Genomic DNA, 12547 nt, shown 5'->3' on the forward strand with positions numbered 1-12547 from the left:
ACAAACTAGAAGCAATATCTATACTAATAATAAATCTGTAGCCGAAATTTTTCTGGTAATTTTCGATTTTCAAAAAATAATTGGTCCTAACATATATAATTAACCACCCTGAAACCGAAAATCGCTTTTTTGGAATTTTTGTTTGTATGTCTGTCTGTCTGTCTGTCTGTCTGTATGTTTGTTACCTTTTCACGCGATAATGGCTGAACCTATTTCGATGAAAATTGGAATATCACGCGATAATGGCTGAACCGATTTCGATGAAAATTGGAATAAAATTAAGTTCCTTGTAACTTAGATTTTAGGCTATATGGCATTCAAAATACATTATTTAAAAGGGGGGTTATAAGGGGGTCTGAATTAAATAAATCGAAATATCTCGCTTATTATTGATTTTTGTGAAAAATGTTACATAACAAAAATTTCTTTAAAAATCATTTCCGATAAGTTTTATTCTTTGAACAATTTTGATAGGACTGATATTTAATGAGATAAATGAGTTTCAAAATTAAAATAACTGCCATCTAAGGCCGTATAATGAATTAAAAAACAAATGACTTCGTCTATAAGGGGCCTTGGACAGCAACAATCGAAAGCTATGAAAGATAGCCTACAGAGAATGTTTCTGTGTTTGTATGAAGTAATATCGGAAGCTAAATTAACCGATTTGCATAATTAATTATTATTTCACCATTGGAAAGTGTAGTTTCTCTAGATGGACATAATGCTATAATGTTATTACAGTAATTTCTGATATAATATAATATAATATAATATAATATAATATAATATAATATAATATAATATAATACAATACAATACAATACAATACAATACAATACAATACAATACAATACAATACAATACAATACAATACAATATAATATAATATAATATAATATAATATAATATAATATAATATAATATAATATCTAATATTATATAATATAATTTAAGTTATTTGATGGGTTCAGAACCATAGTGGGCCAAGCGCCATTTACAGAATAGGCTAAGTAGAAAACAAAGGTTAAAATTAAGTTATTACCACAATTCAATGGAAACCTATAACAAGTAAAATAAAATATACACATTAAATCTAAATGATGTCAATGGTTGCATGTAATAAAAATTAAGAAACATGTTAAAGGAATTGTCATTGCACCAAATGAGTGTCTCTGGACCAAAATGATCGCGTTTTAATTATTTGGATGCAATTTAAATTAAGTAACATATTAAACGATTTATCCTTCTATCAAACACGAATGTTCCCTGGATCAAATGTCCTATTTTAATTATGTAATTACTTTATATTTATTTCTAACGGGTGCAGCGGAGCGCACGGGTACGGCTAGTAATATAATATAATTTAAGTTATTTGAAGGGTTCAGAACCATAGTGGCCCAAGCGCCATTTACTGAATACGTAGAAAACAAGGATTAAAATTAAGTTGTTACAATAATTCAATGGAAACATATAGCAAGTAAAATAAAGTATACACATTAAAACTAAAAGATATGTCAGTCTTCATTAAAGTATGGATGCATGTAATAAAAATTAAGAAACATGTTAAAGGAATTATTGCACCAAATGAGTGGTCTCTGGACCAAAAAGATCGCATTTTAATTATTTAAATACAATTTAAATTAAGTAACATATTAAACGATTTATCCTTCTATCAAACACGAATCTTCCCTGGATCAAATGTCCTATTTTAATTATGTAATTACTTTATATTTATTTCTAACGGGTGCAGCGGAGCGCACGGGTATGGCTAGTATACAATATAAGTGAGTACCTACCACATTCTATTAATTTCAAACAAATTAATCATTTTTTTTAATCGTGATATATCCAGTCCTATTAATATTCTATTTTAAAAACTTAGATTAGTTGATGATGATGATGATGATGATGATAATTAGATCTACAACTAGTCAGTTCAAATTTCAGTATTTACTGTATACCAAGTTATTAAGCATCAAGCTAACAAAATTGTATCTGTACAAGCGGACGAAACATTGGATATCTCATGCAAGCTTCTTTAATTTATCTCTGAATCTGTTCATTTAGAACTGACGATAATTTTAATCAGTTCGTTCTGGATATCTGGCGAAATGCCTTTGACACAAGAAGAAGAAGAAAAGTGGCCCTTCATAAATTGTACTTCTTGTGCAGTATAGTCTAATAATTCTAAAAAATTACCCTTGTTCTTGGACTCCAACCCTTCTTTGTTTCCCGTGAAAGCTAGTTCTTGTCTTCCTAAGAAAGTTACAGCTTGAAGAAAACGGCCTAATATTTTGCGATTAGCAGACACTTTTTCATAGTGTTTAATGGCAGACAAACGTGCAGCTTCAGATAAAACATGTTCAGTTCGTGTGACCCTACCCCGTAGTTGAAACGATTTCCTATTATGAGTATATCTTTTAGACGCTTCATATTTGCATGCTTTCCTTTACTTTCTTTACACTTGGTATTCCTTCTTCACTCCACTCTTTTTCGCCCCCAAACAATAGACATACAAACCAATATAATTTATTTTAGTATGACTGCTGGTTAACCAATTACATTTGTCATATCACGATGTTTGAAACGTTCGCTTTTGTCTCTTCTAATGCAAAATAATGTCAAGTTATGGGTTGATGGTATTCATAGACATTTCGCAGCACGCGCTACGAGCGTACTAAGCTAACCCCGGCTATCCACTGGTTACTAGTATAGAATTCAAATCATATCCTATCGCTAACACTGGTTTATGAATACGAAAAACGCTGATAATCCACCGAAAGCCCGCGCTAAAAATGTCTATGAATACGGCCCTTACTGTTTAATTCGCACTTTCTTTCGTAAGACCAAGCCCTACAGTCTCGGCTGCGCGAAACGAGGAAACCGGGGCAAATTGAACGCTGCGCTTGCCGCCATATTGTTGGAGAGCAGACAAATAATAGCAGTGCGTAAATCACGCAATTTAACGCTGTGATGATCTAAAATTGACATATTATGGCCATTTTCGACGTTTAACGTAAAATTAGGACGAAATAAACATATTCAAAGTTTCATTGATATGTGTTAGAACATTAAAGAAAAGAAAATACGTATGCAGCAATTTATAGAAAACATACTGATACATCCATAAATAGGCTTACACAATACACATTATAGATTGTATAATTTTACTATAATCAGCAAATTGTTAGGTTTCAGAGAATCTAAAATTATATTAACATATTAACTCTTAGATCACAAGACATAAATATATGCACCTTGATTACACAAGTTCTTGTTATAATCAAATTCCTAAGTGAAATAAATATGCGATAATCAGTATAGACTTGTTAAGTTTTAGAGAATCAAAAATAAATTATATTACCGGTACTTTTAGACCACAGGACATAGGTAATCTGGCAAAATATAATATGCGAAGGTAGCCAAATTACATTGAATTCATTCTTCAATTAATAAGGGGAATGCTATCAATTATAAAAAGTATCGGTACCTAATACATTGCAAACAATAGGTAACGTGAAGACCTAAAAACTAAACAATCACTTTATGCAAGATTAAAAAAACCACATACTTTTTATGTGTGGATTTTTTACATATTGTATTTTTATTTTAAATAAATAAAATAGATATATTATCATTGCTTGCGGAGTGATGGTACATAATTTTTATGCACATATGCAATATCAATAAGATGCCATTCCTTGCTTTTGTTAATAAAATATATCCGGCAAAATGTAAAAGAGTTATTTATAGGTGAACTCTGAATCATAAATTCACAAAGGAGGCTTAGCTATTATAGCTATTTATTTATTTATTATCTGTATATTTATTTATCCATATATGGATCTTGAATGAAAGTTTATTATCTTGCAGATAAATTCATTTACATAATAAAAACAAAAAGTTATCTTTCCACTAATGTTTTAACATCTGATGTTAAGTCTAAATAATTCACTCAGTGGGATTTCTCTACAGTCTGATATACCTGTACTAACAATTAAGTATTCTTTATTGTCGTAAACTACTGATTGATTTTTAATGATATTGATATTGTAACAACAGAGATAATATTATATCGTACCTTTTGCAAATAGCTTGGAAAATTAAACAGGGATGGTATTATCGCCGCGCTCTCATGGTTAACATTCGGCAGGTCTTTGAGCGGCCTCATGCGTTCGGCAGGTCTTTGAAATTTAATTGTATTATTGTTTTCAATTTCTTGTGTCGCCGCTCCAATCACTCGCCTCAATTTCAATAATGCAACCAATAAGCTGCTTCAATTACGAGTATTGTTAAATGACACTTACTTGTCTAATCCACGTAGACTAAACCCGAGGTTGCAATGTCTTGTGCTGAGGACGAACATTAAGGTATGTGATTAAAAATTATTATTAAAAAGTTATTATTAAGAGTTAAGAAAGCCAACGTACTCGTATATGAAATAATAATAATAATAATAATAATAATAATAATAATAATAATAATAATAATAATAATAATAATAATAATAGCCATTTAACAATATAACAAACTAGTGCTTATTCTTATCGAGAAAGTAGACGTGACAACGTGACGCTTAGAGTGAAACCTACAGAGCAACAATCGGTCGGCAAAATTATTTTTTTAAACCACACCGCACGTTATTGTATGATGCCGACATGTTAAGCATGAGTCCGCGGCGATAATATATCATCTTTCAAAATTATATTGCCATTACTTTCACACTATTCACTAAAAACACCCGAGACAAAACAAAGGACAAGTATGACAATCGTGTTTACCGCTCTATTTCTACCAGTAGCATGGCGGCGTAAACATGCGCAGACTGGTTTCAATTTTGGACAGCACACCAGCGCTCTGTGTGAGTCTAGTATACTATTATTACGTCTTTGCGTAAGACAGTGTCGAAAACTGCGTTTTTAATCAATATCAACCAAATTAATACTTCCAAAACAATTAAAATCGGAATATTTATTTAACAGTTGAAACTTGGTCAGTGAGTGAGGGATATTAGCGTATTCAGCCGACCGTTTCCCACCCTCATTGTCACTTCAAGAGGGCAGGTAGTTAAAGACTACCCTCAAAAACAGCATTCAGTCTCAGACGCCATTTTATGGAAAATAAATAAACCCTGTCTTCCTTCAGCGGGCAGGTTAAAATTCAATAGGAACACTTGTAACTTAAGGTGCGTACACACTTAGCGAACGAACAACGAACGAATGATGAAGCAAAACTTCGTTGTTCGTTCGCTGTTTGAAGCGACGTACAAATCATCAGCAAATTGTCAGAAAACATTCACATTCGCTGATTATCCGCTATAAAGGCAGACGAAAATATAATTATAGCAAGTGCAGGCCTGTTTCATAAACACAGTAATAATATTAAGTAATAGTATTGCAGTCATGAAAACAATTTTATTAACCGACTAAATTCTGTTTCATAAACGTTTTGCACGAGTCATAAAATACGTACAGTAGCCAGATGATTTGAGGTTAAGGCTGACAAACATAACCAAGTTGGTCTGCACTCTACAGCTATTTATATTATTCTCTCTGTTAACAGTTGTTGAATGAAATATGTTTTGAAGTACTATCTTTAATAGCAACAACAGAGTAAATCGTAATATGTGTGAAGGTTTGGGAGACAATTTATTTCAGATAAGATTGTAAATCACTGCAACTCGAAGTTATTGTTTCTGTTATTTGATTCAGTTGATTTACGAGTAAAAGAAACAATATGATAAATCTAAAATATTGTGAACAGATATTTATCATTCCTAATTGTTCACGTCTCTGCTGTTGTAAAGTTTGCAATTCCAAAAACAGTGTATCAGTGACAGAAGCGTGTGTGTGCGCGCGCGTGTGTAAAACTTGGACCTCGTTATCTAAAGAAGTACCATATGAAAATGTTAAGCAGTGAAAACTTTCGATGACAATATTGTACCAGCCTTAAGGACAGTGTTAACGACAGGGTTAGTGGACCCTGCAAAGCGTCTTATGTAAGATATTTCAAGTTCCGTTATAATTCGGAATACTGCGCAAGTACTTATATAAAAAGACTTAAAAATTATTGGTGCAAGCGTAAATAAATACACATAAAAATTACTCTTTTACCAAAAATAAATAAGTAATGCAATAACGACATAAGTACTTACGCGGTGAAGTCGGTCCTAGGAAATATAGTGTTTGAGTTTGAAGGTGTGGATGTTGTAAAAGATTAATGTTATGACGAAATTAATAAAAATACTGAAATTGTCTTAATGGGTTTTTATTGCTGATTATGTTGTAAGTAGTATTTTCAAGAAGTTACCTGACTATACAAAATGCAAATACATATGTTCTAATTAGAGATTGTGATGTGGAATTGTGGATACGGTACCTATAAATCTCGTAAGTTAATTTTAGTTTATGCCCTCAATAGGGATGGTTTAAAGTAGTCCACATATTTTGTAATAGATCTACTTGTTGATATATGTATGCAAAAGATTTTGGCTCACCAAGATCTTCACAATGTTAATTAGTGAAGAGTATATAGATTCAGGTTGTCACAAGTATACATTGAAAAAAACATTTCAATAGGTACAGAAAATATTAATATTACTGTATTTTGTGATGTAGATGTCCCATAGGCATATATTTCTGAACAATTATTATAATTTAAAAAATGACGAGAAAGGAGGGAAAAACGTTAAGTTTAATCATTCAAATAACATAAAATAATGTAAAATATACAGTAATTACTTTCTAACAGTTCTATACTGTAATTGAATTTAATTTAGGTTTCATCCTTTCCAATTGTTCCTCTTTTACAATTAGATAAGATAGTTTTCAATTTCAGCCTGGTCCACCTACATTGGCGCCTATGACAGTTTGTAAGTATTTTTAAGTATGGAGAGGGACTTTGTTAGTCATTCATTTTGTCTCTTATGCTTTTTAAAATGGGGAAAAGACGTGAAAATAACTTGAAGGAACAGAGTTTTTTGCGAAAAGTTCTCGAATTGAAAGGTCAACTATTTCATTATATTCGTAACTTTCTTGCATATGGTTGTAGGATATTCGTTGTCTAAAATTTCTTGGACGTCGGACAAACACTCCCTCTTCATCACTATTTGAGTCAGAATTATCCATTCCAAATGGTTTCATGGTTTTATCTTCAAAATCTAACCCTACATTGGCATTTACTTTTTACAAATTATTAAACTATTACTTAAAATACAGTCATGGAACTAACGTTAATATTATTAATAAATTTAATTATCTTTGCTGCTTTATGAAACACTTTAGTAATATTATTATTTATTTTAGTAATAATATGAGCGTTTACAGTAATAAATAATATTATTAAATATTACTTTTATGAAACAGAACAGTAATAATATTACTTAATGTTATTACCTTTTTAGTAATGGTATTAAATTATTACTTTTATGAAATAAGCCCCAGGGGAAAGTTTCAGTACATGGATACCTCACTGACAATAATTATCTTAAAATATTAAAAAGAGAGATTTGTCTGTGTTTGTCGTATGCGCATCATGCTTACGAAAATACACTTTTCAATGCCAATAATTTATTTTGTGTGCACAAGGTTGGAACTTTGTTTTTCCTGGGCGTGAATTTGTCCAAAAGGAACGACATATGTTTATACGCGAACCAAGTTGACTCGTACACTTCGTCACTCCCCATTCCAGAACTTTTTATGGAATTCTGTCTTTCACTCCAGAATGATGTCAGTAGGGATTCAATTTTCTTTTTGACTTCTGCTCCCTACAATAAACAAAAAACATATCCACTGAAAATAAATAAACAAAAATAATTTTCAAATTTTGCACGTGTTTGACTCGCCTATCTTGCAGCTAAACATCTTTCCAATAGGTTCCCAAACATCATGTTTTCTTATTTTATTGTGGTAAGTAGGATACTTGGGATTCCATGAAGTTTCCTGCTCCCTATATGCATTAATAAGATTTATAACAGCGTCTTCCGTCCACTCCAGTTTCGACATCCTGTTAGTGAAATTGAACTAAGCGCTGCGTTCTGCTACGAACTACAAGCTAGTGGCAAATCCCGTCCACAACGAATACCAACTTCCTTTGATGTACCGACAAGCGACGGATCACTTCCGAAGGCAAACCAAACGATCGGTTTGCCTTTGCTGCGACGTACACACGTACCGATTTCAATCAACGAATGCAATCGTTTGTCGTTCGTTCGTTGTTCGTTCGCTAAGTGTGTACGCACCTTTATACAGAACAGTGGAGGGAGTTGGAAGCTGGTGTGTGCAGGCTTCATGTTTACTGCTGCATCACAAATCATCCTAAGCTGCCGCATCACAACATTTACGAGTAAATATAAATTGTATTAAAATTAATACATGATTTTGTTCATAAACTGCAGGTTTATTATGAAATTATTAACTGGGGAAGCTGAGCTTTTTAGCTTATGAGACTCGGATGGTTCCAGTCTTTACTCGACTGTACTGCCGCATCAAATAATTTTAAAACTGCCTAATCACATGGCACATAAGTTGGATACTATCATAGTTTATTTATTTATATTTTATTTTATATTTTTCCGTCGGTAGACTCTTTTTGGTAGACTCAGTCTCAAAGTCTCCCCTGACGCTACGCCACTGCTTATAGGTGCTTGTTGCACGCGCTGAAAGTACGAAACTGTATCCTTTGTATTCGGACCTCATTAGCTAACACGCAGAACTTCTTGGCACAGGTAAGCACGAGTCGGCGCTGGCAACCTGAAAGCGGGAAACCTGCTATTTCTGCGTGCACATCAGAGAGGTCGCCTACTCTTCTGGGCTCGTTACGCCAGGCTAATCCAGACGAGTGACGTTGACGAATATAACAATAAAAACGTGTTTCATACGCCACTTTTGTACGACAACATTATAAATCAATTAATAAATAATTAACATATCAAAATTGTAATGATGGATAGTTTGATGTCATGGTCTTTGAAGAATGGATTGCCATGACAGCAGTGATGTATTAAATATTACTGCACGCAATATCGTTTCACAACACTAAATTTATGTAATTTGCAATTCATTATATATTTCAGATGTGTCTAGTAATGTCATAAAATAATATTTTATGACTAAATTTATGGCAAAAGTTATGCCGTCAAAACAGAAACCATTACGTTTTAGTTGGCATGGTAATATTTTGTTTATTTATTTACTTATTTATTTATTTATTTATTTATTTAATAGATTTATTTCTACTGGCAGAGTTAAGAAATGGTAGTGGAAATTACGGGAAAACGGCTGAACGGATTTTAATAAATGACCCCTCATTTTGAAGCTTCGAACCCAAAGTTTTTCAGGAAAATAGTAGTTTTCAGTGAAATTTCAATTTTCCTATATCATTTTCCTATTTTCCAAAATACATCTTTCGTCAGTTTTGAGAACTAATTAATTGCATATCAGAATAAAACAAAACACACACTACAATAAACAATAGAATATTACACGGAGGCCATGACCTACAGGATTACTGACATAGTTAGAGTTCAGATGGCTCAGATTCTTTCACATCATAATGTCAATATGTCGATCTTCATTTGTGTAATTTTTTGATAACATATAAAAAATAATTTACAGGTCTGATTCTCTGGTCTGTAGTTTTCTGAGTACAGCTGTGTATTGGATATTAAGAACTACAAAACTTAAGAATGTTTGATGACATTATTACCATTAAAATGAAATATTTTTTTTATTCAATGCAGTGGCACTTGACTAGAGTCATTGGCCGTACGATGGCGATAGAAACTAAAATGAAAGAAAATGAAATAAAGTGGACAATGTTCAAGTGAAACTATGAAGGAGAGGATGTCAGCACTGCAGCATTATTTCTCTGAAATATTATTATAGTTAATGCAACACATAATGATATACTGATGATATGAAAGTGAAACCTTTTGGGGCTTTAAGTAAGTAGACGCAGAGAGAATATATTAGATCTTCATTTTTATAATTTACTGAGTAACGGCTATACTGTATACTCGTATATGTTGCTGAAAACTATAAAACTTACGTAAGGTAACTATATTGTTATTAAAAATGAAATACTTTTATAGTTATTAATCAACTAGTGTGAGTCTTTTTCATATATTTAATGGCAGTGTGGTATAGATATGTATATGATGTCTGATTCTCTAATTTTCAATTGAGTCATGCTTCCTATTTTAGCTGCGTCTTTAAACCGCATAAAAATTGATTTAATATTTCTTTGGTTTAATAGATTAGATTTGTTATCGCTGCCAAGCATATTTTGTTGTAGGGAAAATAGCATTCCACTTCACTTCTTGCTACCGTGATGAGTAAGTTTATTTCCCGCCGCAACCCGCAACGAATGAAACACTGAAACTGCTAACGATTTACGATGGACAATTTTATTTAGGGCGCATACAAGATTCTACAACTCTGACATATCATTCGCCTCATTTTCCGCATCTCAGCAATAGATTCCTCACAACAGCCTATATTACAGAAAATATACGGGATAACATTCATTGTTACACAAATTAATCCAGCAGTATTTGGTAGATCGGTATTGTCTGGAGGAAGCGCAAAAATTACAATTCCTAAGAAAAGACCAAAAGGTATTACTTATTTATAAAATAAGAGGCCTACAAGATTTTGTAGTAGTAGTAGTAGTAGTAGTAGTAATAGTAGTAGTAGTAGTAGTAGTAGTAGTAGTAGTAGTAGTAGTAGTAGTAGTAGTATTTATTTATTTATTTAACCTGGTAGAGATAAGGCCGACAGGCCTTCTCTGCCCCTCTACCAGGAGATTCCAACTACAATATGAACAATAAAATTACAATTAGTATTAAATTTATAATTACAATTACAAATAACATTACAATTAGTATTAAATTTACAATTACAATTAAATTAAAGTACGAAAATATTACCTGAATAACTAAAGCTAGATAATTTATCATAGTCTCTTGATCACCTCAGCAAGATCTCTCAGCGGAAAAAAGTGATTCTGCCCTCCACATTTCAGGGTATTTCACGAAACATACAGCAGCTATACCAAGATGCTAAGTCTTTTGTTCAAAGCATGACAAACATTACATTTTCTTAACTTTCATCTACAATCCGCAATGACCTGAATTAGCTACTTCATTACTCCCACATGAAAAACTCGCTGATCGTCCTGACATTGTTATTTGCGATTTCGCATTGAAAGTCAAGAACTGAAGACGGATAAGTTCAAGAAAAATTATTTGGCATAAAAAAAAACATTCAGAGGGAGTATGTTTCACTATTATGGAAGAAAATAACTTTCAAAATGTCAAGTATTCCTCACTGAAAATAAATCTGAAAAATTTTTATTTGAACGTCTCACGAACTTAGTTTGCAGCAGCATTCGCTGCACAAGCCACTAGTAGCGAATATAGAAATGACAGAAATACAGGAACAATATACAAATAATAATAATAATAATAATAATAATAATAATAATAATAATAATAATAATAATAATAATAATAATAATAGCAAAATGAAAACAAGTTTAGTTACATGTAATTCTAGGAATCAAACAATTACAGCAATGTTATTCGAAGTAAATGTTAAAATAATGAAGATACTCTATATATACAAAATAAAAATCATATATTAGAAAAAAATTATATTTTAGAAAAGCTCACGGTGAGCATGAATCGGGCGTGCCCTGGGCGAGGTGTGCATCCATCGAGCAGACAAAGAGTTCAGTGGCGGCCACTCAGTCGCTAATCTCCTAGTGAAAGTGTTCTTAACCTGGGGTCCATGGACCCCTTGGAGGTCCTTGGATGGGCTGTAGGGGGGGTACCTGAAAGTCACATAAAAATTAACATGTATATTCAATATATTATTTCAAAGTAAAAAGCAGAAGTGTATCTAAAATTGTTCCTCACTTTTTTAGATTTTTCTAGGGAGGGATCCATAGCTTTCACAGATTTTCGAAGGGGTTCGTGACTCAAAAAAAGATTAAGAACCACTGTCCTAGTTGGATTGGCAAAAATATTTTATCATTTTATTTCAATATTATGTTTTTTTTAATTATAAAATTGTATTTATAATATATTTACATTATCTAGTGACCATGAGTGGCGCAGTTGGTATAGCGCTGGCCTTCTGTGTCCGAGGTTGCGGGTTCGATCACGGTTCAGGTCGATGGCATTTAAGTGTGCTTAAATGCGATAGGCTCATGTCACTAGATTTAGTGGCAAGTAAAAGAATGCCTGCGGGACAAAGTTCCGGCACACGGGCGACGCTGATATAACCTCGGCAGTTGCGAGCGTCGTTAAATAAAACATTAACTTTTTGTTTGCATTATCTAAACAACAAAATGTTTTGCTTTATACATTTTCTTTTACGTTTTTGACAACAATACTTAATTACTTTACTTCAATTTGTCTTTTCAAATTATAAAGCAATATATTTACATTACTACGCAACGAAGTGCTATTATGATTTTTCTTTATGTATTTCCTTACTGTTCCGTTTTCTGCGTTTTGCAATAAGCAGGGAAATGTCTGAAA

The sequence above is a fragment of the Periplaneta americana genome, chromosome 14, assembly GCF_040183065.1.
Source record: "Periplaneta americana isolate PAMFEO1 chromosome 14, P.americana_PAMFEO1_priV1, whole genome shotgun sequence".
Classification (NCBI taxonomy): domain Eukaryota; kingdom Metazoa; phylum Arthropoda; class Insecta; order Blattodea; family Blattidae; genus Periplaneta; species Periplaneta americana.